Source organism: Gallus gallus, chromosome 9 (genome assembly GCF_016699485.2).
Source record: "Gallus gallus isolate bGalGal1 chromosome 9, bGalGal1.mat.broiler.GRCg7b, whole genome shotgun sequence".
NCBI classification, from domain to species: Eukaryota; Metazoa; Chordata; class Aves; order Galliformes; family Phasianidae; genus Gallus; species Gallus gallus.
The window spans coordinates 12662910-12687273 of record NC_052540.1 but is presented as its reverse complement, the minus strand read 5'-3'; the positions used below and the strand labels follow the sequence as shown (position 1 = coordinate 12687273).

The 24364-nt window shown below is 48.8% G+C and overlaps 1 long non-coding RNA gene across 10 annotated transcripts in view; it reads left to right on the top strand.

The window, feature by feature from the left end:
* The first annotated feature begins 2387 nt into the window (after positions 1 to 2387).
* The window catches only part of LOC101750501, a 53901-nt gene continuing 31924 nt past the window's right edge, over positions 2388 to 24364 (top strand). For 3 of the 10 annotated variants that reach the window (XR_005862222.2, XR_006930835.1, XR_005862227.2), the window contains exons 1-8: positions 2388 to 2823; positions 2935 to 3018; positions 6575 to 6850; positions 8465 to 8590; positions 10249 to 10417; positions 10984 to 11162; positions 11356 to 14192; positions 15517 to 15604. This is a non-coding gene — a long non-coding RNA (uncharacterized LOC101750501). The remainder of the gene's footprint in view (positions 2824 to 2934; positions 3019 to 6574; positions 6851 to 8464; positions 8591 to 10248; positions 10418 to 10983; positions 11163 to 11355; positions 14193 to 15516; positions 15605 to 24364) is intronic. The other 7 variants (XR_005862226.2, XR_005862225.2, XR_005862228.2 and 4 more) reach the window with 7 other exon arrangements.

Here is a 24364-nt window from a genome sequence, read left to right as displayed (position 1 = left end):
TGCGAGGAGTTCTGCTTATCTGGGTGGTGTGCAGTGAGCAGAGAGCTGTGTGTGCCATGCTCCTACTTGGGGTCTGTCATGGAATCGATCCTTCCCAGACCTCGTTATCCCCCTGTGTGTGTGCAGCTCAGACAGAACTGCCCACAGCCCTGCGGGGGATCAACACAAACCTATAGGGACAGGGCATCTCCCCAGCAGACCTGCCTTGTGCTGGAAACAGGCTGTCTTTGTGGTTACAGGAGAAGGTGTGAAGCTCCACACCTCTTTCTGCTCTTTGAATGTCTCGGCTCTGCTGGAGGTGCTCAGCCAATTAGTGCGGCCAGTCCCTTTCTACGTGTTTTTATTTCCATGTGTAGGCTGCACTATAGAGAGAGAAAGCTGGAGACGTGCCAGTCTCTTAACAGAAATTCAGGAAGAGGAAATGGGATTGTTAACTAAAATGGACTGTGCCGGTGCTGCGGTTCCTTGGGCAGGCTGCGCGTGCCTCAGCAGTGCAGATCAGATCTGCTGCAGCTCCTGCAGGACTGGGGTGCGCCACAACAGCTGGCATTGTAAATGTGGGACGCGGGGCTGCTTGGTTATCCGGGTGAGAAGCTGGGGAACAGGCCAGGTTGCTGCATTACCCTGCATTTGTGTGTGTGACTGGGTCCTCCTGCAGCAATGCAGTTTAAGCATCATTTGTGCTCGGGGCTCTGCGCTGTGGAGCATCTGATTGATGTAGCAATTTTTCTTTCATCTCCGGTCATAATTAACTTCAATACTTAATTACAGCCACATTTTAGACTATAAGGATGTTCTTTGTGATAGGTGCTAAATAAATTACTATTAGCATAGTAATTAACTACAAAAAAGGGCAGTCCTTTTGCATAGAATTACCATGTGGTGCGCACACAACTTGCTGCTGCCCCTTACAGTGGAGACAGAAACCTACCACTTCCTACTGATGTCTGTTCTGCTCTGAGTAGAGTCAAATCTGCCTGCTCAGTTCAGAACCTGTTTTCATACATTACTTCTTAAGATGGTTATCTTAAAATGCTGTATTATCACATCTACAAGCCTTAAAATGCAGCTAAGCCTGAGGACTCTCCAAGACAGCGGGTGTCTGTTCAGCAGGGTTGGGTTTTGGTGAGTAGGGAGCCCATGTTCTCTGCCAAACTGGGAATGGGGTGGGAGGCACAAAGCCTTGTGTGTGAGTGATGCCCTTGCCCTGCTGCTGTTTGAAGGGGTCCCTTGAAAAGATGGAGAAGAGGCAGTGCTGTAAGGAAGACTGTCAGATGTGTCTTTTGGGGTAATAGGTTGCAGAGTCCAAAACTGTGGGTCTCAGGACCAAAGGAAACTCACAAGTTATGCATTTGAGGATAGGTTTTCCATGTGCACTCTTCATCTTGCAGCTCTCTGCATTGGATATTCAGGTACCTTTGGCAAAAAGGAGTTCTGCACTTTAAGTAGCTGGACTTAAACTTGGCCCCACCACCCTAACTTAAAGTTTAGTTGCCTGCCAAGTATTCTTCCAGCAGCTAACCCATCTAACAGTTAGCGAATCCAACTCTTGCCAGAGGTGAACAAAGTGCACTGAGGTGTGGAGGACCAGGAAAGCATGCTGAATTCTCAGCCGTTAGTGCAGCAAAATGCTGCCTGTGCCAGTGGCTGCAGGGTGAAGGTGAGAGCAAAAACAGAGCAGTGCCAGGGCTGTGGGTGAGGTTTTCTGCTGGTAGCACTGACAGCAGTTAGTCTGTATGAGCCTGGGCACAACCCAGGGCAGTGCTCAGAGTAGCCAGGCACCGCTGCTGGAACATGTGGGTGTTCTGCTCTATGGAAAAGGATGTGTGAGTGGCAGCTGAGCTGGGCAGCAGAGGCTGAACCTTTTTCTCAGCAGAGATTACTCAGTGCCACCCACATCATCAGAGCATCACCCACAGCAACGCTGCTTCTCCGTTTTCAAAGAAAACGTGGCTTCTTTTGCACACGTTGTGTGTAGTTGGGAAACCTGGTCGTGGTTTGCAGGGACTGTTTCAGCTGCCCAATGCCTGCAAGCCATAGAGGTATTCCGCACCCAACCCTGGGTGGCATATCCCACTCGTGCTCTCGGCAGCTCCGTTATTTCTTTGCGACAACAGAGGGCACCAGCGGCCCTTGCTTAGTGCAGGGCTTTGCCCTCCCGGGCTCCCCGGGACATGCAGGGCTGCTCCTGCGCCTTCGGACCCGTGGGAGAAAGCAGCCCTAACACCATGCACATCCTGTTCCTCAGGTCTGGGAAGATGCGTGCGGTGCAGCAGGTGGTTTGCTCCCACTGGGCCTGCGTGGGTGTTTGTGAAAATGTGCAAGTCTGCAAAGAGCAGTGGTTTGGACACAGCTGGCAAAGGTGCAACGGAGCACTGCACGTGGCTGAGAGCAGGGAGGGCTTGCACGCAGGCGAGCACTGCTGAGCATGTTTTATTCTTCCAGTGGTCATTCCGCATCTCCAGCTCAGCGGGGTTCCATCCTGCTGTCTGCACCCAAACAGAAGCTACTAAAATGTCAGAAATCGGTTAGTCTGCTGTGAAACAGTTTGGATCTGAGGCTAGGTCTGAACCTGCCCTGCGTTACATCCGTTTGGCCTCACTGACAGCTGTGTAGCACGTGAGAGTTGCCTGCAGGGCCGACCCTGAGCTAGCTCCAAGCCATTCCCTGCCAGCTTTCCTACCAGAGCAGGAAGGAGTGCAGTGCAGGCTGGCTGTTTGAGCCTGGGATCGCCAGCAAATCTGGCAGCCCTCAGAGCTGATAGGCAGTCCATCTAGAGGTAATCCCAGCACAGCGCCCCAGGCTGCCCCAAGGGTGATCCAGGTATGTTTGTTCCCCACGCAGTAGGAACGGGTCTGCTTCCAGTCTGCTCTGCCACTGATGCGCAAATCCTCTCTCCTCCCACTTACCCCCTTGTGTTTACCACTTTTGCAGGTGCATTTTGGTGTAGGCTGCTTGTGGAGCGATGCAGAGACGTTCAGGCTGCATTTGTTGTTATTCTGAAGCCCAGCGAAGCAGGTAAGCAGCAGGCACTGTTAGTGATAACCCACCACCTTTAATCACCGTGTCCCAGGTTAAAAAGATCAGAGAGCAGAGCAGTCAGATGCAGGCAAATGTATTTCTGATGAACAGCCCCTTCAGCGGAACGTCCTGGTTTGCTGCTGTTGTGAAAGAGGAAATAGGAAGTGGTTTTGTTCCTGTTTTCTTCCATGGGGCACTGGGAAGGAGTTAATCTTTGCTCTGGTTTGTGGGATGCTTTTTCTTTGTTTTATCTTAATTTATGTGAGGAAGATGGATGGAGAGCAACAATGATGGAAGGGAAAGGGCTTGGATCAAAGGAACAGTGTCACGCAGTCCTAAAAATGTCACCCAACCCAGTGACATTAACAGGACTGCTTGGAAGAGGAAGAGCTCCTCACTCAGTCTGATCTCTTGAGTAAGGGCTGAGTGTGTGAGGAGACAGATCCTGACAACGTCAGGTCACAGAGCTGTGCACGTGAACCACAACCTGGAGTCCATACTTGGGCCCCATCCTATTCAGTCCTGCAAATACGACATATCTTTCTTACTGCAGAAGGACCGTTTGCATACCAGAAGGTTTACTCACATGAGCATGGGAAGTTGGATGGTCTTTTTATCCACAGCCTAGAAAAACGAAGGTCCCAAGCTTCTTCCACTGCCAGGGGACATGTGAAAGCTTTGAGCACATGCTACAGAGATAAGTAGAGACATATGCTTTATGCCAGGCCAAGATGTTTTTATAAAGAGCTTCTGGCCTCGTCTGGTAAAACATTTAATAACTTTTCTGCCAGCAGCCAAAAGGCAGTCGTATATTTAAAAGCAGCAATAAAAGTTCCTATGTGAGTCAGAGTCCTACAGAAATCCTGCTAGTGAATTCCCCCATGGTAGCCTGCAGGACTAGCTGGAAAAAAATATCACAGAATTCTACTGGTATTAAGTATTTTTTAACAAGTCCTTGGAAGTGGCATGGAATGTCTCTGCAGAGCCCCCAGAACCAGATTCCAGGCTATGTGTAGCCTGAACAGCAATTCTGGTACTTTTTACTATAGCCACAAATCCTATTTCACTCCCAAGGGATCACGGAGAGGCGAGTTTCAGTGTGACCTTTAAGTGGCATCTCACTGGCTTATAGAAGACTGTGCACTAGTGTGTATTCCTTTAACCTGCAATCCAGCGTGCTCAAATGTCCCTACTGCGGATGGAACAAAGTGCTACCCTGACATGTGCGTGGCCTGGCCTCAACTCTCCTTTCTCCTTTCCTGCTGAGCTCTGCTCTTGTAGTGCTAATGAAGTACATCTTCTTTTCCTTTCAAAGTCCTCAGGTGATCCCTTTCTGCAATGAGACCCTGGGCTTTTTTGGAAATGAATCTCATTAAGATCCAAGGCCATGAAAGCTTCAGTGCTAATTCTTCCTGCTGCTAAAGCCTTGTCAATAGCCAGCATGCCCTGGTTTGGCTCTGCTGCAGGCAGCAGTGCTGGAGGCCCAGCCCTGGGCAGGCACTGGTATCCCGGAGCAGCTCCCTCTGACTCCTGGCTCATGTGGTCAGGGATGCAGGCATTTGCCCTACTGCTGCTCTCCTGCTTGTGCAGGAGTGGTGCTAACAGAGGGAGAGGAGGGGTGATGCACACATACCTGTGTGCTTCAGTACTTCTCCATCACTGTGCCGAAGTAGTGCAAGTTGTTCTCTGATCGTATTTTGCAAATTGTTTCCACGTGGCAGCGCAGGTCTGGTTTGGATGCTGATCTCTGCAGCGTGTGGAGCTGATCTGGGAGCACTGCTTGGCCAGAATTCCCCCCTCACCACCCCATGACCCTGGACTCCCCTTCCTGTGAACTCATCCCAGGCAGAGACCCTACATGGTGCTCCTGCAGTGTGCCTGCCTGGTGAGCAGCCATCCTCTGAAGGTGTCTGACCTCTGTGCAGCCGTGCCCTTGGCTGCCTGCTCTGAGCACACAGGAAAGAGATAGCAACACGCTATCTGGTTACCAGCCTCGGCCACCTCCTTTCCTCCTCCAGGGCACAGGGTGTCCCTCCTGGGTGTCAGGAGAGACTCATCCAGGAGAGTGTTTGACAGGGCAAATTGAATCCCAGCCTGTTACGACTTGTTGCAGATTTGGGTAACACGTGGAGCAAACGTTGTCTACAACAGCACGCTTCTCTCCTTAGAAGCCCTGGAGAACCCTTCTGGTCTCAGCTTGCTGTCCCAATTTGTCATTCCCAGAGGCTGGGGGAGGAGCTGGGTGTGAGCAACAGAGCCCATGGCAGCACACTGCCTGCGTGCAGCCTGCCTCGGGGTCACTCCCACGAGGATAGCTGCGGTGCCCTGAGCGGCTGCAACCAGTTCATGTCAGCACAGATTTACTGGTTGTGGGTGTGATATCCAGCAGGACAGCAAATGAAAGCAAGATCCCTCCAGCTTTGGATCGTCATAGGGTCTGTTGAGCAATTCAATGTGTTTATCTCGTAATGATAGTGCAACCCTGAGGCTTGTCTCTGTTAGGGCCTCACCAGTGCAGTGCCTGGCTATTACATCAGAACTGATGTTTGGACCCGTGGGGTCATGCTCCCAGGAGGAGGAAAGGTGACGGTGCAGGTTGTCCTTTGCGTTTGTCTCCCTTTGTGCTTGCAGTTTTGGACAGAGAAGTGCCAGAGCTCTGGGGTATACATGGGGATTCAGGCTAAACAGTGCGCCCAGAGTAGCTCTGTGCTTATCTTCTGTTAAAATCCTACAGATCTGGGATGGGCACTGGTGACGTCTGTGCTTGCCTGTGTACATACACGCATTGCATCTTGTGTATCAATAAGTATTTTCCAGCATGGGTAGCATGGAGCAAAATGTTTTTTTTTTTTCCTTGCTAATGATAGGCAAGGAAAAACACTCCATTTGCCCATCGGATGCCAAAGAACCCCAGCTCAGGCGTAAGCAGTGGATCTGCTTGCAGCACTGAGAAGACAGCATCCATCCCCTGCGCAGGTTCTCGCCCCCAGCCTCAGTGTCCAACCTGGGAGCACCAGCAGGAGGGGATGGTGTCCTGGGTGGCCGCACAGCTGCACCAGTCACTTTTTGCTGATGGGATGTACAGATGCTGGCATTGCCTGTGTAGCGGGGAATTCACATTGCACAGCAGTCCATGCAGTTGTGGTGATTCATGGGGAGCAGGAAAACCTACTCTTATCTTCAGGGAGAAAACTGCCGAGGTTCGGGTTTCAAAGCCCTCGCTTCAGTGGAATTACAGGTTCAAATCCTGCGAGGGTCAAACAAGGTCTTTCTTCCTCTGAGACAGATGGAGTGTCACGCAGTAAATTGCCTCTGATTCTCTTTGTTGGATGCTGTGTTACTTTGAAAACGGCATCATGACAAATCTTGGCTTTCTGCAAAATAAATAACTGCATCATTTATCAAAAAAGGTTTGCTTTCAGAAATGTCGCCGCTCTTTTAAGGCATTAGAGGCTGCTGGGAATGAGAGAGACCAGAAGAGCACAAGATGCCACTTTTCTTTTCTTACTCCATTGTATTTGACATTTCACTTTTTTCTGCTTATTTGCAAAAGCCCCGGTGAGGAGTGATCCCTGGCTGTGGCATGTTCCAGCAGACGTGGTGGAATGTGACAGTGAGGCACACACGCTGCCTGAGCCTCCCTGGGAGATGGGAGCAGCACTCATGCTCGCTTGGTGTCCTCGCTGCCTGCAGTCACCCTGCACAGGAGGAGCCCGGAGGTCATTCCTGTCCCCACAGCAGCAGACATCACCCGTTGATGCTGCTCCCAGGTCTCTGGTAACAGAAGGTACGGGTCCCTGGGACTGGCAGAGTCACGACATGGGGACTGGTAAGTGGGGAATAACCAGATGTTTCTGCCCCCTTAGCTGATAGGAAACATCCAAAGCAGTGCTGCCAGCTGGAGGTCCTGTGCTCATTTCATACACACCATCGCTGTGGAGCAGCGTGCTTGGCTTTGCAGTAGGTGCTGTTGCACACAACGCAGGTATGCTGTTCCAACGAGGAGGCTGTCAGATGTGGAAACTATCACAGCCAAATTCCTTCTTGAGGGTTCCTCAGGAATAGCTGTGTGCAAAAAGTCTGGCAAGGCTGGGGAACAGCTTTGAAACCTGGTATTTTTCTTCTTCCAAAGGTACCTCTCATGTTCAGCTATTTCCCCACACTTATTCTTTGTCTAGGATAGAACATAGCATACTAGATGAAATGTTAAAAACAAATAAGTAGCAAGTGTATTCAGCAAAATCAGCTGTAGTTTATTTTATAGGATGTGTGACAGTATCTTACTTTGTGCTTGATGCTGCAAAGGCTCTTAATGTCCAGCTAGCACCTCAGAAACGTTTTTAAAGAGGCAAGAAGCACTGCAAGCTGCTGCTGTGTCTTCTGCTCCCTCAGTGCTTTTCAAACAGGCAGGAATTGGCATCCCCTGTTTACACATGGGAAAGCAGAAGTAAAAGAGTTTATGGCTCCTATTTCCAAAAGCTGTCGCTAGCTTTGTGTCTCTGTCTTTTTGGTGCCAAACTGTGAGAGTTTTTAAAGTTCTGGCATGTGTGCAGAACAAAGACCAACTGTTCACTGGTTTAACTGGTTTGACTCGTACACTGCTCGGCTGAAAAGGTGCCTTAGTGTGAAGTCAGCGTAGCACAGTGGAGAAGCAGATGTTCCCTTCATCCCTGTTGCCCATCAGGGCTGGATTTTAGAAGTGCCCCAGTTGAAGCCAACAGTGTTTGCACTGTCCAGCCCTGCCGAGAGCTGGGCCAGGTGTTAGATCAAATGTCTGGAGCTGAGAGTGTAACATTTTTTCAGATGTGCTTCTCAGTGATTTTTTTCCAGACAGATGCAGGAAGTCTGTGGTAGAGCTGGGAACAGAGCCTGTTCCTGTGCTGCAGGAGGCTGTGTGTCTGACAAGACACAGGCGCAGCCCTGCAAAGTAAATGTTGTGATTTCATGGTGGGAGCTGCACAGCACCCAGCGGTTGCACCAGGGGGCTTTTCCTGGTTCCCAGGTTCACGGGGGTTTGCACCGTGGCTAAAAGCTCAAACCCTCTGAAATTCAGCAGGGAGAAGGCTGGTGCTTTGTTTTGGGCCTGTTGTGCATCTATCAAGAGAGTACTCGTGTTTGTGTGCAGTGGCCACGCTGCATGGCGTGGGCTGGGTGGGCAGCTCCCTGCTGCTCCTTCTTTTCCTTACTTGGATGTGTGCACCTCCACAGCGCAGCTCTCATGAGTTCTCACTCAAAGATTACTTTCTCAAGACATTCTATTTGCTAAAATGGGCTGTTTCCATAGGCTGCACCTGTTCTCAAGGATACCACCCAAGGGTAAACTCTTAGAGGGCACAAAGCCAGCATCGCAAGTGCAGTTTCCATGGGAAATGCAGGCAGGTATATCTTTACCTGCAGTAAAAAGCCAGGCTGAGAGAATCTGCTCCATTCCCCTCTTCTGCAGCGTGCCAAGCAACACACCGTTCCTACAGCAGAGAAGGCCCATGGTCTCCAGAGCAGCGAGACTGCAGCTGAGCTCCCTACAAAGAGCAGTTAAAACCACATCCTGAACACCCCTCTGCCAGAACAGGTCAGAAATTGCAGATTTTCTTGAGTAGCATTTCCGTCAGGCTTAATTTTCTCTTCATTTCTGTTTTTAAAAGTGCTTATATTGTGCTGCCATTAGGGAAGGAAGAGAATTTCAGGCTTAAAAGCAGGGCTTGTACTCTTTATTTAGTGGAAGACCTGGAGTTTTTTCTGGGTAACTACTTCCATGGATAGAGTTCACCAAAGAGCGTTCTGGTTGAAAGTATTTCAGCCATCTGCCATAGGGAGGAGTTGAAAACCTCTCAGACCTTGCCTGCTGTGAACACGCAGGATTCTCTCTTGCAAAAGGCTGGATCTTTCACCTGCAGATGAAGGCTCCATTTTTTGATCGATATCACTGTCACTGAAACCTGTAAATGCAAAGGAGTTTGGGTGAAACTCTAGCCGATACATGGCGGGGAGCAATCATGGGCTGGCAACAGGATGGAATCAGTGACCTAATCAACCATTTCCCCCTCTAATTGCAGTGATTCTATGGTTTAAAGAATTACACAATGTGTATTGTAGTTGGAACGAGACACTATTATTGAGTAAAGTGCATAATAATTGTGTTTCAGGAGGTGAAATAAATGTCGATCACCAGGCACTTTAATCCATCATTGTACTTTGCTAAATTACTTAAATTGCTCTACATTCAATACTAAAATTACTTGTAATAAAGTGATTGCTGAACTGACACTCACAAAAAGATGTCTAGCACCTACATTTGTTTTCCTAATTGACGATTTTAGGCTTCAGTGTAGGGAGGGAGGAGTGCCCACAGCCTTCAGTGCAGTTGATAGGAATGGAGGGCACGTAGACCCATGCAGAGGCAGTCTTTGAGCAATGAAGAATCCTGCCTGCATGAAGTACTTCCAACTTCTGTTAGCTTTCAAGCCCTTGCTTTGGTCACTGGGTAGGTCCATTTTGCCTGCATTGCCAGAAACATTAGATTTTGACACAAGGCTTTCTTGTGGTGATACTCCACTCACTTATATTGCTCCGCAACTTCTTCCCAAGCCATTCACTAATTAATATCCAATTTGCAGACTGAGATAAGTGATTGGGTTGAGGATCTACAACATGATCCTCAACCAAATGGTCCCAACTTGCTCCTGAGTGGGGAGAAAGACGCATTCCTCATGCTCGGTGTGCAGTGGCACTTTGGAGGTGACCGTGACTTCAGTTGATTCTTCTTCCTACAGTCCTTCCTCTATGCAGGATTTTAGTTGATAAAAGGCAGGTGTAAAAGCGGAGCTCTTAGTTTCGGTCCCTGAATGTGACATTTAGATCCAGCCTACCTAGAGCTGTTTATGTTATTCACGTGGTACTCCAAAGATGTTAACAAGCTGTAGAATTAACTGATGCTGAGCTAAGGTAGGTTTTTGGTTTTTTAAAACTTTAGCTGATGTCTGTGGTGACGTGCTTGGGAGAAAACACACATTGTTTTCTTTGGCAGGCAAAGCAATACCCTTCTGCAAAGGTATGTAACTCCTTTCGAATGAGAAGCTGAGGAGATACCTGTTCTATACAGGGAAGAGCATTTTGTGGTAATACGGAAATGAAAATTCAATTATAGCTTACAATAATTGTATTACTGACCCTTGTCTTTGGAAAACTGCCTTGCTTCCTGAAGACCAAAGTCTTTTTTTTCTTTCTCAGGGCTTTTCTCAGCCTTGCTTGGAACAGATCTTTAAGAAATTTAATTGAAACATGTTAGAACTTCTCTGTGGAGGAGAAACATGCACTGCATCCAGAAACACTGCATTTCAGCCCTCTCCTGACGTTTCCATGGCCTCAGTTAGTGGGATGAAGCCTTTCTTCGTGGCAGGTGACTTAATCTGTAGGGTTGCTGATGGTTTTAACAAAGTATCAGACACTCATCCTGATATTTTTTTCTGCCTTTCCTTTACGTGAAAGGAGATGTGAATGTTTCCTTCATCAGCAGTCACTATATAACATATTCACATACTGTGCAGTCTATTAAAAAGTTTCAGTAAGTTAAGCAAATATGAGGAATTCTGATGGGAAGGAATTAAAAAGTCCAATTTTTTCTTCCAAAATAAATATGCAAGTTAATCTGAAGAAGTGAAGAGTGCCAAATATTCATCCTATGTGCTAAAGTGACTCATGGTGAAGGCAGACAGTTTTATAGTGCAATTTCTTGTGCTGGAAATGGATAGCTTCCAAGTGATACTTATGAAACAATTAGCTGTTCATGGATAATCAGATTTGTATGGAAATGTAAAGATAAGTGATTTAGCTATGATCTCAGCTGCGGAGTGACTGAGGGTGGTGGGCCATACTCCACAGCAAAAATCCTTTTCAGCAAATGGGGCTTTTGCTGAAACCTGCTGGATTCAAGCACCTCACAGCTCCCTTGACTTTCTTTTCTAGAATGACACATGACAGATTTGCATCCTTAAAGATCCTCGCTGATGGCTGAACTGCTTTGCATATAAACGAGACCTAACTTTAACGGCTCAGCTGGTGAATGTGAAGGGTTTACAGTGCTGGATCAGGTCTCCATTCACCACCAACCTCAGGGAACTCTGCTCTGGACTGCTAGAACACAGGTAACTTGTTGCACCTATTAGTCTGAAGCTTAGGAGGGGGGCAGAGGCTGGGCAACCAAATGGCCAAAAAGTATCATTAAGTTTTTTTTTTATATTTTAAAGCTAAAGTACTTTTCAGTCTCACCCTTTTCCTTGAAGTTATCCTGCATGTGATGGAACTGACGAGCTTTTTTACTTTCCATGTATTGCACAGATCAGGGAGGTGATGCTGTTTCTAAGAGACAAGCTGCAGCACACAGGACCCAGCCAGCCTGCCTCCATCCTACCCAGGACAGCCAGGTTTTGACTGCTAGTGTTCTGTGGCCCTATGGATTTGCCAGCTCATACACAGCTCTGAAAATGCATGCACATCTTCTATGGACCGTACAGTACCAGACTGGTTGCATGGAGGGTGATACTGACAGTGCAGAAGAGGTCTGTCCTGCATCTTAAGACACTGCCTGTGATACCTCTGCAGGGCTCTTCTTCCACCTCCACGATCTGTTTGTCTCCAAATTGCCAAGGGTCAGAGAAAGGCAGCAGAAAGCCAGATGAGTCTGGCTGATCTCTGTCACTCCAGTGCCTGTCAGTATTGGTCCGTGGGTAGTCTTCCATGGAGATGTTTGTCCTTGTATTCCTTTTCACTGGGCCCCTCTGTCTGGTTGACACATTTCTTCTTGAAGTGGGCTCTTTCTGCCCTGCCTTTGCCAGTGTGCTTTGTTGAGTAAGTGGAAGAAACTGTGATGAGGGCTTGCTGACCCCAGCCTCACTCGAGCTGTATGGGAAGGCCCCTTAGGAAAAGGTTTTTTGTGATATTTTCAGCTTAACATTCCAAATCCTCAAAGGCCTGGAAAAGACTGGTTGGCAGCCAAGCCTTGAGTGTCTATTAATCTGCCTGTATCCTCCGTGTAGGTTTCCCTGTCCATGGAACAAACCACAAGGGCATTGTTAATGATGTTGCAGGGATAAGAGAAGTTCTCAACCAAGAGGGAGATCTCAGGAGCCTTGAAACAGTATGAATCCTTGTCTAAAGCGTGAGGAAAGCCTGTTTCTCTAAAGCAGATGTGGCTGTGTCCTGAAATCCAAGGACTAGAAAAATACCTGCGTTCTGTTTAATCTCTAAGGCATCACAGATTCAGAAAAATACTTAGAGGTCTTCCAAGAAAGCATTTGTGAATTTGGGTGTGCAAGCCTGTAAAAGTGTTTAGTTGTCTAGCAATGGTAGCATATGCAGATAAAGCATCTTTATCTTGAAGGGCTGCTTTAACAGTTGTTATTCCTCCACTGAAGCTGGAAGAAAAGGGAATGAGTGCTGTGATCCTATCAGCTGTGAGATAAGTATCTGATGACACAAAGGCTCTGGGGTGACATCCTGCACCTGGCAACTCTGCAGCAGGTGTTAAGTGCAGAGCTACTGATGCTGCTTATTGTGAAGGCAGAACCCAACCCAAAACATCCTCCTTTCTTGAGTTGGGTTTGTTTCAGCTCTTGGTGATTTCTTAGGTAGCTTGTTAATTTTGGGGGTTGTGCTGTGACCCTGCAGCAGCATCAGAGAGAGTTACAGTCTGCAGCAAACAAGCCATTTTGGCCTTTCAGAGAGGGTAATGACACTTTGAGATCCCTCAGTTGTATTTTTCTCGTTGGCAAATAATCAGACCAGGTATTTCTTTTTTAATTTATTTTAATTAAAAATACAGGTCTGCATGCTCACCAGGTGGTTCGCTCGTTCAGATGCTTAATAGCACTTTGCAGTTGGCTGAAATATCTCTTTTCTCTTCTGAAAAACAGCAATAGAGACATTGATCAGAAACTCACACTAACTCTTGGGGTCTGAGTGCCAGTGGTGCCAGCTCACAGATACCCCCATTACACATGCTACAGTTGTCCTTTATTGGCTAGCACTTCTTACCTACCTGTTGATGTGTGTGAGGAAGAGGGCTGGCTCATTCTGATGCTGCTGACGAGGCACCCACCTTGGCTGCTGGTCCCACTCCTATTCCTACCAGTTGCTCTTGGTGTTGTTGGGAACCTTGCTGTTGTGCATCCCCAGAATAGAGGGAGGAGGACAACCTTTGTAAAAAAGGCTGAGTAACTGAAATGTCCTTGGCTCTGTACAGCACTGCTCAGCAACAACTAGAAACAGAAGTGTGTTTTCAATATTGTTTTTCTTCTAAAGCCTAAACATAGCATTATGCCAGACACCAGGAAAAATTTGGAAGATGCTAAGATATCACCCACTGTGTCCTTTGCTACCCTTCCTGCTTCCCTGGGGCCCACGTCTCCCTTGCCCCTTTCTTGGCAGTAGGACTGTCCATCTTTTGGAGGTAAGCTTCCACTTTGGAGGCCACTGCATCCTCAATCGGGCCAAGGTGGTCCAGGACCCTCAGCCCTTTCAGTCCCCTCCCAGAGGCGTGCTTGTGCTGCACACTGCCCAGCTGCACTCCTTGAGGTCGCAAATGGAAGAGGAAGCTGTTTGGCTTTCAGAGCTTTGTTTACTTATAGGAGGCCTAACAAACATGGATGTTAAGGCCCCCTAGGGGGTCTTTCTTACAATGCTGGGGCCTATTGGATTAGGCAAATGAGAGCCAGAGATTTGCCTAATAGCTTGACAGGCCATGAGGGATTAGACTCGTGGGCTGGTGTAAACGTGTGGTGCAGAGGTGCTGTGGTGTGGATCTCTTCTTAGCCATGGCTAAATGCCTTGTCAATGTGGGCTAATCTTGTTTGCCTTGTCTTCCATAATGCCGCCTTACAGGACGCAGCCTCTGCCGATTTAATTACTGCGGAATGGAACGGTAGGCTTTTGTTTTGTGGGTGCACCTCCTGCATTACACAGCACTTTCAGCGTTACAGGCATCAGTAATTAACAGCAGTTTTTAACTGGCATTGGTTCCAGCTCCTGAACTAGTTGCTCCCTCGGGACCAAAGGTTTCATTCCGTTGGTTGAAGGCAGCTCCCTCTGTGGAGGTCCCACCGCTATCCCTGCACTGTGGATCTGCTGCTCCACGCTCCTTCAGCAGACGTTTGCATGAACCGTGTCCACGTCCCCAGGTAAGCCAGCAGCTCCTTCCCCTGAGCAGGGATCCCGCTGTGTCGCACTGCTGTGCTCAGGAGCTCTGTGATGCCTGAGGGATGCACCCAGAGCACCCACCCCTCACTGGAGCACGTAACTGAAACTGGGATGGTGCCTATCCTCGAAAGCAGTAGGCAGTTAGAGGCTGAACTGAAGTGCCTGGGCTGTGAAAGGGTCATAAAGGTAGCACAGGTGGGACAGCTCTGTTCCTTGGTCCCCTTTGGTCCCCCGTTCCCCTTGCTTGGTCTGACACGGTACAGTGCTGTCAGTGCTCAGGGTTCACAGAGCATTAAGGCTTTTGCAGGACCTCCCACAGATGGAAGACTTCTGCTCACAGCTAACTCGGAGAAGAGCAGGCACCTCTGCTGTGCTAGGTTTGCCCCTTTCTGCACCCAGGGCACAAGCCATGATTGTCTCATTAAGGTGCAGGGTCCATCCCAACTAGCCCTAGATTTTGAGATTTTTGTTTTCACATTCCCCTGCTCCACATCTTCTGCCCTGACTTCCTTACACCTACACCAAAAGCCCAGCAGAACTGGGTGCAGCGCGGGAGCCTGGCTCCAAATGCTCACATCCAGTAGGATGCGCAGCTGCAAGTCTTCCTTTGCCAGATGTTTTTTGGAGCTGTGGGAGCCAGGGAAGTTCACTGCAGGTGTTCCCCAGCACAGAGGCAGCCTCCTCCGAGGTGATTAGCATCTGCAAGGCACCGGCAGGGACAGTGCAGGTGGGAGGAAAAGAAAAGCTCACGCCAGTCCCATTTGCCCCCCAGTGGGCGGCCTCTTGCTCAGTTGTGCAAATTGCCCATGCATTCTGGGGCCCTAAGCTCAAACTGCTCCCCAAAAAGCCCAGCAACTACTAACCCTCCTCTGCCCTTCGCTGGGTGGGTGGCAGAGCCATAAGGAGCAGGCAGAGGGACAGGACAACGCCTGTCAGCCGTGCCATGTGGCAGCTTCCCATCTGCTGCCTGTGCTCATGCTAATGGCAAGCACCTGGGCTCAAGACCAGCTGAGATAGTGGGAGGTGAAAAAGGGCTCTGAGTTTGGCCCTGGTACCTTCAGTCAGTGAGCAGAGGAAAGCTGTGGGTGAGGTAGCATCTAGCCTTTCTGTGTGAACAAAAAGGGCTGGAGATCAGTGGGAGTAATACTGAGATGTGCCAGCTGCATACAGTATGGTCTTCTGCCCCACTTAAGGGGGAGCTGGGCCAGGTAAAGCCCTTTCTTGGTTGGGGCTTTCTTGGTTATCCCTCCATGTGAAGTGCCATCTGTCTCTCACTCAATTATCTGTGCCTTCCTTTCCTTATAGGTAGTGGGAAGTTTAAAACCATCATGTGAGTGCGAAGGAGAGCTTGCATTTTGGCCTGAGAGCTCCAGTAGCAGCCCTGCTTTGTAAGGTAGGTCCAAGAGATTTGGGGGTAAGGGCATGGGTGTCCAGTCTTGTGGCTTGCCTGGGCAATTTATATTGATGAATGTCAATGGGTGCAATTGTTTTTATGGAGAAGACTGCTTAGATATCATCTGTGACTTTAGCAAATCTTTCCTCAAGAGTTTGAGTCTATCGATTATGTTGTCCTGCAGTAGCCTTACTGTTTAGCAGAGAGCTGCTGGGGTAAAACCCCAAATTCCCAATACATTGGGAAGAGAATCTATCACTTGTCCTTCATGGAATTCCATGGGCTCTTACCTCTTGCTGTGCCTTTGGAGACCTATTTGTTCTCTGATTCCCTTTTTTTATGGCTCACTCCAAACTTGTTGGAGTCCTTGTACTTAGGCAACATGCAAGTTTTGCATCATAAAGAGGCTTCCTAATAGCCAGCAGTGCATCCTGCTGCTCTGTGTCTTTCCTTGCTGAAAATCAAACAGCTGTAAAATTAGGAGCTGAATGTCTCTGCATCTGGGGGTCCTTGTGCGTGGATGGAGATTGGAGTTTCTGTCTTCTGAAATAGTGATCTAAGTGTTTGAGGAAAAGACAATCCCTAACAAATATTTCTCCAATCTCTTTTGCTTTGAATGCGTCAAGTCTCAGTGGATGTGTCCATTTTTGCTCATAGCTTTCCTTGCTTCTTATGCCTGCGTGCTTCTGTGGCATCTCACATCCATTACTGAGAAAGGTTTTTGGGTGCTCCATCCCCACCTGTGCTTTTGGACCCTTAAACAAGGGGACAAGAAAACAGAAGGGAAGGTTTGCTGCAAACAGAGAAGAAGCTAGCCATTTTCCTTTGCTGTGGGAGATTTGATGCAATTCTGCATCTGCAGGTCCTAGTGCTGCATTGCCTGCATTATTTAGTTGGTGTAAATAGGATCTCTAGGCAGAACCCAGTCCTGGTCCAAAGCGGTGCTCGCCACTGTTTTCTTGGCATCCTCCAGTCCTTCCTTTCACAACAGGCTTCCCATTGCTAGGCTTTGTCTTAGGGTGGTAATCGCAGTAGCAGGCTATAGAAAGGGAATTTCTCCCCTGGTCTGGCAGCAGACCCTCCTGAGTGAATGGTCAGAACTCATACTTTAAAAGCTCCCTGCGGAAGGTAGCATCCATAGCCAACTGAGCTCATGGTGTGCCCTGTAAATCTGCGCTTCCTGGCTGCACGTGAGCATGCTGGGTGTTGGGAAACCTTGAGAACTGTAAGCAGAGAAGGAGCCCCATTAATTCCTGTCTAGACTGGCTTCTGAGCCCAGGTTCCAGAGACGAAAGGGCACTTTATTAAGACAGGGCATAAATCCACTCTGCCAACAAGTCCACACTCCTCTGGATTATTTACACCTCTCTCCCTCCCCCTGGTCAGTGCCTGTCCCTATATAATCTCCATTAAAGTTCTGACAGGATTAAGCCGATATATCTTAACCTTAACCTATCAGTCTCTGTGTGCTTTCGTTTCTACTGTGTCACAAGGAAGACTTCGTGTTTTTACAGAGAGACTGAAAAAAGAAGTAGGTGTCTGAGGAAAAGGAGCTCGTTGTCTGGGGAGGGATGCGGAGGGCATGGGTGTTTCAGGATGGAGCCTCCGAGGAGGGCAGGCGTTTTGAGTTCAGAGATCTGAGCGTTTTTAATTGCTGTTGTGGTTTTGCTCCTTTCTTTCCTGTCATTGGAAAGTTTCTGCTGATGGTGTGTGGTTTGTGTCATGCTTATGGCAAGAGCCGCAGCCCTGCAGGAGCTGGGCAGATCCTGTCAGCTCGTGTCTGCGTGAGCTTCCCCTCCTTCCCTTACAGCAGTGCAGCGAGGAGCAGACAGTTCTTGTGGACACGAACCTCAAAGGGACTTGGGCACAAATGTATTTTTAGGCTGGCTAAGTAAAATGCATTCACTGTCTGTGCAATGCCTGGCTCCTGGTTTGGTTGAGGTGTGCGTCTCCCATCCTGCAGCAGGCCTGGCTCGTTGTCACAGCTGCTTGATACACGCAGGGTGATAACAGCGTGTGATGACAGAGCTGTGCAGTGCTCAGAGCTGCGTGACTTGAAGAGCTGCTGCAGCTTTCAGCACGCTGTGGCAGTGACAGGCTAAGGCAATGACCAGGCCTGCTGAAAGGACGCACTTGAATTTTTGTGCAACCAGACAGAGACCTCAGGAAGGCATAAGCATTGAAGTCTACTTGGGTCGGCGTTTCGGCTGACTGCAGTGCTTGCAGCCCTTTTGTATTCGCTTTTCTGTTGCAGTTTTTAGCATATGAGCTTATTGGCATGGTCAGTCCCGAAGTCGTTAGCAAATATTTGCCTGAAGTGAGTTTGAAACCTATAAAAAGGACCATTTGATGTGTTTCCAAGGTTCGCCTTCATTTGGCCAAAGAAATCATGATCCCTGGCGCGCGTGTCCAATCCAGAATAACCAGGCTGCTCCAATTTTGAATACTGGGTGCTCTCACGTTAACCTCTTATTATTACCAGCACGTTATACAGAGAGACTGGTAACAAAATGCAGAGCTGTTATAAGGACCAAGTCACTATTTACCTGCATCGCTCTCACCTGATGAGCAGTGAGATGAAACCCTTATGCTCTGTGTCGTAGGCAGCACTGTGGTGGCAGGGTGTGTGTGTTCACTGGGCAGGGAATTCAACGAGAAATAGATACAGAAGTCATCCTTCCCCACAAACTAAACGTTGCTTTCTAATCAATCATCCTTCATCAGATAATCCGGCTGAAGGAAGGGCTGTGCCAGCTGGCAGCCATCCCACCTCTCATTTCCACCAGGAAGTGGTGAGGGGAGGAAGTGTGATCCTACATGATCCTACATGAGCTGCCAGCACGGGAAACCCCAGCATCTTTGTACTGGAGTGATGCTGCCAGCAGCTCTACTGAAACAATGCTAAAGAAGAGGTGGGGAAAATCATCTGAATTCTTGTAAGCTTTTGCTATCTAGCAGTGCAGGGAGATGTTTTACTCCTCTGTTTAACTTACCTGTTGTATCCTCCTTCTGGCATTTATTAATCTGGCTGGTTAAGCATTGAGTCCAACCTGCAAACACATCTCATCACAAATCCTGTTCTCCACGGTGTACTTGGAAATGGCTCTGCCTGAGCAAACTTGCTTCTCATGTCTTCATTCTGAGGGCAGAACTAAAGGGGATGGAGGTAGTGTTTACCATTAAATTTGCACTGCAGGTTCCCCCTTCAGAGCAGCCCACATCAGCACTTCCATTTGTAGACAAATGCTTCTGCTTTTGGACAGAGCCCTGTGCAATTCATACACAGTTTGGGTGTATTCATGGCACCCATCCCAGTCCTGATAAGCCAAATCAGGAGCCCTAATCACAGGGGTAGTGTGTTCGATAACCATTGCTCTTTAATTGTTTCTGATCTTTATCTCCACCTCTCTCTCCCCCGAGGGTGTTTTTTTCCCTGTGGGAGGATCAGTGCTTCTCTTTGAACTGGCTTTTCCTTTCAGCATTTATGGTTCAGGGCTGCACTCTTTGTAGCAGCTGCTTTTTTGGAGGTTTGTGATTTTGCACTCAGTTTATCCTTGATAGAATCACTCATGTCTGAGGAGCCAAGAAAGCCCATGCTGCTGTCCCTGTCCCCATCCTACACGCTCTGCAGCTCCTGTTGTTTAATCCCCATCCATCCCCACCTGAGTGGTTCCTGAGGGGAACCCTGCACACCTGGGAGTGCTGGCGAGGCAGGGTGCACCAGGGCAGCTCGGTCAATATTGACTTTACTGCAGGCTTTGGTGCACAGCGATGGTTATCTTTCTCCCTACGTAGGATTTAGCCCGTTAGCACTAGTGTCTTTGAAGCCACTAAATACACAAAGTGGGTGGACTTGAAAAGGGGGTCCTTTCAAATGGAGGTATGTTATCATCCCATGCAGGTCCTACAGACTAGTGCAGTCCAAAGGGCCAGCCTACCGGGTGAAAACCAGAACTGGGACTCTAACAGGGTGATCTCTGTCCACCACATTTGTTTGTCTGTCATATAACTGTTTCCTCTCCCTTGCACGGTGGGCACAGCGCTTTGCAGGGCTTTCTTTCCTGGTGCAGCTGTGCAGCCCTACTTTCCCACTCTGGCATTTGGATGAAAACTTTCCACCCTTATGTGTTTGCTTTACGGGAAGGAGCTTTTTGCACAGCATGAAACTTTCCACTGTGTCCATGATTGGTTTGGGGCAAATTCATTCAAAATTAAAAGAAAGAAATCCTGTCTGTGAGAGCTGAGCCTGCAGGCATCACAGGGCACAGCCTGGCCTTGCCAGTCTGCCTGCAGGGACACGCTGCTCTATGTTGGCTTGGGTCGTGTCAGCTGGAAATTTGGGAGGGAGCCCAGCACTGTGCTGCCCTGCTGTGTGCAAAGCTGGCTGCTGTCCCCAGCTGTGAGCAGAAGGCCGCAGGTAGCAAGATTTCTTCCCCGTGCACACAAATGTTTGGCAGCCCCTGGGCTGCCAGAGGGCTGGGGGCTTATTTCCCAAGTGAGTCCTGGTTCCTTGGAGGGTCCCTTTGCTCCTCTGGTGCTCCCTGAGCTTTCCTCTGGATCCACGGTGCTCACAGGGTTGCTTGCAAGAAGGGCTGTGTATACACTGTGCTCACCCTCTGTATGCTGAAATGAAGGTGGGGGCTGATCCACAGGTGTCTCTGGAGATGCAGAGCCTCACCGTCCTCTCTCTCATACTGCAAATAGTCCTGCTCTCCTAGATAAAAGGCCTGGGGAAGGGGATGTGCTTGGGTGTAAACAAAAGCAGAAAAATCTTTTCTGAGATGATCTGCATTCTGGTGGGCACACAGTTCTGAACTACCCTGTAGGCTGGTGGCATGGCAAATACTACAGTCTTTGCGATACTCAAACTGAAAGTCAGAATTGTTTGAGCTGAAAGCGCCATCTGGTCCAACTCCTCACACTGAACAGGGACACCTACAGCTCCATCAGCTGCTCAGAGCCCTGTCCAGACTAACCTTGAGTGTCTCCAGGGATGGGGCACCCACCACCTCTCTGGACAACCTGTGCCAGTGCCTCACCACCCTTATTATAAAAAAACTTCTTCCTTATATCCACTATAAATCTCCCCTCTTTTAGTTTGAAACCATTCCCCCTTGTCCTATCACCACAGACCCTGCTAAAGAGTCTGTCCCCTTCTTTCTTGTAGCCTCCTTTTGGGTACTGAAAGGCTGCTCTCAGGTCTCCCTGGAGCCTTCTCTTCTCCAGGCTGCACAGCCCCAGCTCTCAGCCTGTCTTTGCAGGGAGGCGTTCCATTCCTTGCATCATTTTTGTGGCCCTCCTCTGGACGTGCTCCAACAGGTCCATGTCTCTCCTGTACTGAGGAGTCCACATCTGGAAATGAATTCTGATAGCCTTATATTGCTTCCCTATGTTATAAAGCAATCTTAAATTCATGTTAATAGCTTGATATGAGACTTAAATGCTCTAAATCAGAATAAGACACCAGTGCCTCTGTTATTAGGAGGTCTTTAGCAACCAGGGCAGGTTTAATCTGAGTGGATAAATCTGCAGTTGGATTAAAGCCTAATTACCCTGCGATGAATCACTCTGTAATATTTCATATAAAGCACTTGGTTTGCAACCAAGTCTAAGTGGGGAAGTCTGCAGTGCCTATTGTTGCGCTCAGGACGCTGATGCAAATTCCTGCTTTAATGCTATTCTAGTGCTTTAAAGGAAAGTAGGGAAAAGAAATAACTCACCAGTTCTGTCAAAGCAGCACGAAGGTATTTCACTCTAGGTTTTTTTTCCAAGTAGAAACTAAGCCCCTGTGTTTTACCCTCCCCGCCTACAGTGGGCCAGAGGCCGTTTCAGGACTGCTTTTACACTGCTTTCTGAAAGATTGGCTGCAAGTCTGCTTGGCAAAGGCTGGAGCAGCACCAGGCAAGCCAGCTTACGTGGTGACCTTAGTGCTGTGGCTGCCCTTGCCAGAGGTAGTTAATTTCCCCAAATGCTGTTGCTCAAGGTATTTCTGAGGGGGTTGTTGCTAACGACCTGCTGGCTGTGAAGCCGTGCCTCCAGCCACAGGATCAGAGGTTTCTCAGCAGTGTCCAAGGGTAATGCTGAGGGTTATGTCCTTGTTCAGGCTTTGAGAAGGAAATGTGGCCCTGGACTTGTCCTGTTTGCTAGGAGAGGCAGATTATGTTTTGCTGGGCTTTCCCATTAACTCCCTATCTCCTAATAAAATACTGCAAGGGGGAAAAAAAAAAATCATTGTTCCTGCCAATTTTAACAGGAAATTGAGAACAAATATTTTACTTTAGCCAACTTGCTTTTTAGCAGCCCAAGCTTTTCCTGGGGGTGGGCAGGCGCCTGCTCCGTCTGTCCTTGAAGCCAGCAGAGCAAGTCGCTGCGGGGCTGGGCCTGCTGCAGGCCTCACTGCAGGTCATGGAATCATAGACACATGGAATGGCTGAGGTTGGAGGAGACCTTAGAGCCCACCCAGCCCCAATCCATGCCATAGACTGGCTGCGCCCACCAGCTCAGGCTGCTCAGGGCCTGTCCAGCCTGGCCTTGAGCACCCCAAGGATGGGGCACCCACAGCTCTCGGGACATCCTGTTCAGAGGCTTAAATAGGACAGGGAGATGAATCTGAATTCTGCTTCCAAATGTGCAATCAGCTTTATGTAATGTCAGTTTTGGGGCAAAAAGGGAAGGTTTTTAGACCTGGTTGTATCAGTGCTGTAAAAAGGGGTCTGGACAACAAGAGGGGGGTAAATGAGCTGAGACAGCAGCAGTCTCTGTGCGGGCACAGCTCTGGGAGCAGGATCTCTGCTGGGCTGTGCAACTGCTCAGAGTACAGCAGCGTTCCTGTTGTGCAGAGAAAAAGAACGGCCATTAGATCTGATAAACAGTCCTAACAGCAGATAGAAAGCCCAGATAATAGAGAGGGAACAAAATGCAGTTTTTCTGCATCTATTGTGGGGGAAAAAAAAACCAAAACAAAACAAAAAACAACAACTTTGTTTGTCTCCAGAGGGAGAAAAATTACTAATGCAGCCCAAAAGCAAGGGAAAAGGCAAATGGTGCATAATGAAGTAAATAAGCTATTCTGTAATAGCCTCATTAAACAGCAAAAGATGTACTTTCCATGTGGATGTTGTTTTGTGCAGGTGGCGGGGCGGCTGTTCTGGTGGGGCTATTAGTGCCTGGGAGGGCAGGGAAGAGGGGCTGCTCTGCTCCCCATCCAGCCCAGCTGGGGGAACAAAAGCTGCCCCTCCCTCCTCCTGGGAAATAGGAAATGAGGTCCCCGAGCCTCCATGGGCTCATCCAGCTGCTTCTGTGAGGGGAGCAGAGGCTGTGGAAGCAGCCAGGATATGGTGCAGGGCACGGAAGCTGGCTGTTTGCACACAGGGTGAGTGGGCTGGAGGAGGGGTGTATGCAGCAGCTGTATGTTCTGGTGATCAGGGCTGAGCCCGAGCTGTAGGAGGTCATGTTTTTTTTCCAGCTGAAGGGAAACTTCTGCCATGCATTCACCTGCATCTCAGTGCCTGCCAGCTCTTATGCTAGATAGCCCACACACAGGATTTTCACCAGCTGAGCAGAAGTCTTCACAGCAGCATTTCAGGTCTCTCTGAGAAAGCTTCATTCTGGGGGGGGGGGGGGGGGGGGGGGGGGAACTCTGTAGTTTGCCTCGTTGTTTTTGTTTCCTTGCCTGGTCATAGCAGACCCGAGTCTGTTGAGTTTCAGGGTGAAGTTTGAGGAGTCATCTCAATTCAGCAGGTCTTCTGCAGGACAGCATTTCATCTGCAGCCCCATCCCAGGGCTCTCTGAGCCCACAGGATGAACCCCAGGAGTGAAGCCGTGTCCTTGAGCCGTGCTGCTGCCACCCGGCTCTCATGCACGGAGGTGAAACTCTGTATGAAAGCCGTACTTCTTCCTAAAACCTGGCAGAAAAGGCTTTGTTTTCTTTTCAGTTCTTTAGGCAGCTACAATTATTCCTGCATGACCTGCAGGTTTTGTCCTGCTACGTTCCAGGGGGACTTCTCCCAGACCGAAGGTTAGGGTAGATAAACAGTTTCATATGGACACAAGAGAGGTAATTATAGCTATAAATGAAACGGTATTTCTCTTGTGCTCAACAGCAGTAAAATGCAAAGAATGGTTGAAAACCAAAGGGGAAGAATATCAGAGGGAATGAAAAGTGAGGGATTGAAACAAATGTACCTTCCTCTGAGGGATCTGGAAACGCAACCAGATTTCATCAGGGAGAATGCAGGAAAGAAACACTGCAGTCTATCAAGGCCTGGGTTTTTAGTCCCTAACCCCACATCAAGGGCGATTCAGGCATCCTCCCCAAAGAGAGAAAATCCGTTGGTGGATGTTGCTGGGATCCTGGATTTATGACACACAGCTCCGTAAATCTCCTTTTTCTGGCCAAGCCGTCCTTCGGCTTGGCTCTATGAAGAACGTCGGGAATGGTGAGGAAAGCTGCTTGTAGAGCTTTTCATGTGGTTTCCATGGCTGGAAAAGCGTGGCTGGATTCCCTGCCTCCTTGTAAGTGGTCAAAAGAGCTCTTTCAATTAAAGTGAGGTTTGAAGTCTCAGGTATATTCCAGGAAACCAGTGTGGCAGGGAGGGAGACCAGACTGCATGCAGCATACAGCTCTGGAAGCTTGCTTGTGTTGTTTGAGGGTCTTTGCAATGGGCTGGCTGAGAAGTCCTGATGCTGGCAGCCCTTTACTCACTACAAGCCCCGAGATGCAAGTAAGAGGCTGTATGGATGCCTCGGTGATGCACGCAC